Source organism: Pundamilia nyererei, unplaced genomic scaffold (genome assembly GCF_000239375.1).
Source record: "Pundamilia nyererei isolate P.nyererei 1_Seehausen unplaced genomic scaffold, PunNye1.0 scaffold00263, whole genome shotgun sequence".
NCBI classification, from domain to species: Eukaryota; Metazoa; Chordata; class Actinopteri; order Cichliformes; family Cichlidae; genus Pundamilia; species Pundamilia nyererei.
The window spans coordinates 62593-66316 of NW_005187664.1; the positions used below are offsets into that span (position 1 = coordinate 62593).

At 39.9% G+C, this 3724-nt stretch overlaps 1 protein-coding gene across 1 annotated transcript in view; it reads right to left on the minus strand.

Annotated features, from left to right (window-relative positions):
• sorcs3a (sortilin related VPS10 domain containing receptor 3a) overlaps positions 1 to 3724 on the minus strand; it is a 251886-nt gene that overhangs the window by 59416 nt on the left and 188746 nt on the right. The window lies entirely within an intron of this gene.

Genomic DNA, 3724 nt, shown 5'->3' on the forward strand with positions numbered 1-3724 from the left:
CACACACACACACACACACACACACACACAAGCAGAACTTTATATGGCCAGCAGCATCCACCCACATGACTTTCTTTAAGATACAGTGAAGGATGCAGATCTCCGTTCCAAAGCACAGATTACTCTGAAATGCGCTGATTTGCCGCCTTCACGCCACGCTGATTACTGCTATTTGCTGTGAGCGAGTGGAAATGGAACAAAGAATATTGCATGACAACTGTGCAGCAGCTCTTCAACCCAGCCGACCAACACCCAGCTGCTTGGTGAGCTGACTGTTGGTAAAGATTTGGCATTAACTTTTATATTTTTGCGTTTGAATTTGGGTTTAATCTGCTTTGCTCTAGCACACACTGGGTTACACTGACTGATTAGCACCGACTGCTCGTGGAAGGTGTGGGAATAACCCTATTTTTGCATTTCCAAAAATACCAACACAAGCCCTGGCAAAAGTGTCGCCTCACCTGGAACGTGTACAAACAGTTTTTTGTTTTTTTCCACTGTAGCAAACAAATGAAATGATATTGTTTTAGTTATTTTGTGGGTTTTTTTAGATTAAGCACAGGAAACTAAATGTGGAATCATCATAATAAATGTTTAATATTTTCTTGCATGTCCTCGGACTTTTATGTTGGGCTGAATTATTTGGGGCAGGTTCCAACTTTCTTAAATAGTGTCATGACTGCAGTTCGCTGTTCATGGACCATTTTCGTCCTTCCACAAAAATTTTTATTTTTACCTTTTGAAAAAAGGTGAAAAAAAATCAATATTCATCCTCTTTTATTGTATTTGTGGTGTGTTTCATGAAGCTATAATGATCACTTAATAACGTATTATTATTAATTATTACACAAGAACTGTTTTGTGGTTTGTTTGCAACAGAGTAAAAGAGTCAGAGGAACATTTTCTGAGTGTCTGAGATCTAATTTTGAGGTTTTGCCAAGAGTGTGTAGAAGACAAATGAAATGTCTCTAATGCAATTAAACATCAATATGAATCGATTTTACTGGATCTGCAAAAGATTTCATTTTGCTTTAGCCTGACCTAATTTTCAAAGAAGGGGCACGCATTTATAGAGCTGGAAGCAGATAAATGAGATTATTTATTGATTGTCAGTCCTTGGAAAACTTTTCTATTAAGATTACCCAGAAAAGGAACAAACACTGTCCTATATGACCCTTCACCTAGTTCTTAATGCCACTGCTAAATGTATGAGTTTGTTTTGGAGATATACTTGACATGCTGCTTGCACCAACAATGAGATTTTCAAATTGCTTTTAGCCAAAAACATGGTACGAAGTATGCTCTAAACCAATTTTGCATCTGGCCCTTCAGGTAAACTACTGTTAACCACCAGTCTAATTTACAGCCATCTTTAAATTACACTAGAGGTTTGTTCGTGGTTTGCATTTCAGACAGTGGTGCTGGGATCTTTTTAAAGTTATGAATACAGAAAAGTACTGTCAGATAATCCACCATGCAGCACCATCTAGAAAGTCCTGATTAGAAACAGCTTCAAACAGCAACATTATTGGAGCAGTGTGGAATCATCTCAGCAAAGAACAACACAAACATCAGCCAGCATCCAAGGACGATGTTTGAATGTCCTTCAAGGAGCCAGAAGAACTATTCCTAAAGACTATTTGCAGAAATGAAAGACTGCTGTGTTACAGAATAAATGTGGTCGTACCAAAAAATGACTTTCAAGGTTGTTTAAATTGTACAAACACTGTTTTTGTCTTCTATACTGTACTACACGTTTCAATACACTCATAGATGGAAACAAAGAAATGGGGGATAGCTCAAGACCTTTGCTGTTACTGCGCTGTTCTCTTGCTCTTAAGTGAATATACAACCTTACATCTGACAACACGACCTTGTGAGCACCATCTCCCAATACTCCATCCATCAGCTGGTTGTGGTGGTGTGATAGAAAATGTTGTTGTTCCATTTTTTTACTGATGAGTGGAAGGCTCAGCGGTATCCTGATTTTGTCTTCATATCATCCTCTTTTACAAGATATACTTGTTTGCACAGAATGTTCTGAATGTATTCTGTGACCACGGCCGGCTGATAACTTGTTCCTATAAATGATTCTATGCTTGTTATTATTCTCGCTCAAATACCGTGCAGAATGCTGCCGACGTCTATTGTTGTTTGACAACTTTGCAAAGACAAATTAAAATCTCAGAGAGACGGCTCATTTGTGTCCAGATTGATTTCCATAACAGTAGTAAGCAGTTTTGCACTGAAGTGGACAATCATACAAACCGCTCACTAGAACATGAGTGAGAATATAACAAAAAGATCCAAGATTGTGCATCTACACCGCACAGTTGGGACTGGCATGTATTTGATGTCAATAGTTTGTCTGAATCATCTGTTGAACGTTGCGTTGTTGGGTTTGCACTTGCCGGTGGGAAAACACAGCCGTGAATAACCACATCATCCCGAGTATCAGTATCATCCAGATCATTAAATACTCTCCACCGACAACAACCCACTTAATGTCTTCAATCAATCATCCTGAACTGTTTATTGTGAGAGAGATAAACGATTTTTGATACAGTGAACTCCACACAATCTGAGTGCTAATCGTCAAAGAGCCACCTGCTAAGCCCACTCTCAGACTGAAGGAAGGTTTAGCAGGTGATGTAGAGCCCTGATGTCAACAGAAAATTAGTTTGCACAACAAAAGCTCATGATTACAAAAATTGCCCTTGTCCAATCTCATTGACAATAAAATAATCCCTCTAATTCTGGAGATAATTGTCCAATTTTCTGTGTGGGGGGAAGAAAAGAATAATTGATTTGTGGAGGGAGGGTGCACAAAGAACAGAGGCCCTCTGGGAAGAGAAATGACTTCTAACAAAACAACTTTCACATAGTTCGCCGTCTCCGATTGGAGCTGCAGCTTCTGTCTGAAACGTCGCCTGCGTGAAGAACGGTTTGTCACAGAGCAACAACAATAAATGAGATGAATTCTGTCGCACATATCTTTCCTTGTGTAATGGGTCTGGATTATCAGGGTAGCAGTGTGTCATCTCTCTTGTTTAGGTTCAGATCGGGAAATGTGGCCGAGCCAAACACGATTAAAGCGCCTTGTCATGCTGCTTGGTTAAAGGCCTTAACAACTGCTGCATAGAAATAGAAACTGCGCACACACTCACGTATGCACATACTGTTCAGGGCAAGTAATGGCATTGTTAATTACCATCCTGCTGTTACTGCTGCTGGCCAATATCTCACTTCCTTCCACACTCTCTCAGTCACACCTGCCAGTGTAGGACTGATAAACTGGGTTCACCCGGGAGTGGAGAAGGGAATTCTACTATGAATACAAAACCGTATAGCAGGCAGTAGGTTAGCTAACAAGGGCATTACAAGTCCAGAGCTGCATGGCAGTGAGCCCCATTAAATGCACTCTTTACACTGTATGAATGTTTGCAGGGTGGAAGCTCGCAGCCTGAAATGCAAACCTGGCTCTGAGAAGTTACAGCAGTGCTGTTGCACACGACCACAGGTTTTATTACTATTCATGTTAATAATATGCTTAAATGGATGGAACAGTATCATCATCATCAATTTTATCCACAGTTTATCTTGTCTTTATAATACTGCATATGAATTATCCTAATGTAACAAACACAGATACGTTTTGCCTAATTTAATGCAGAAGACTAGTGTGTACACACACACACACACACACACACACACACACACACAC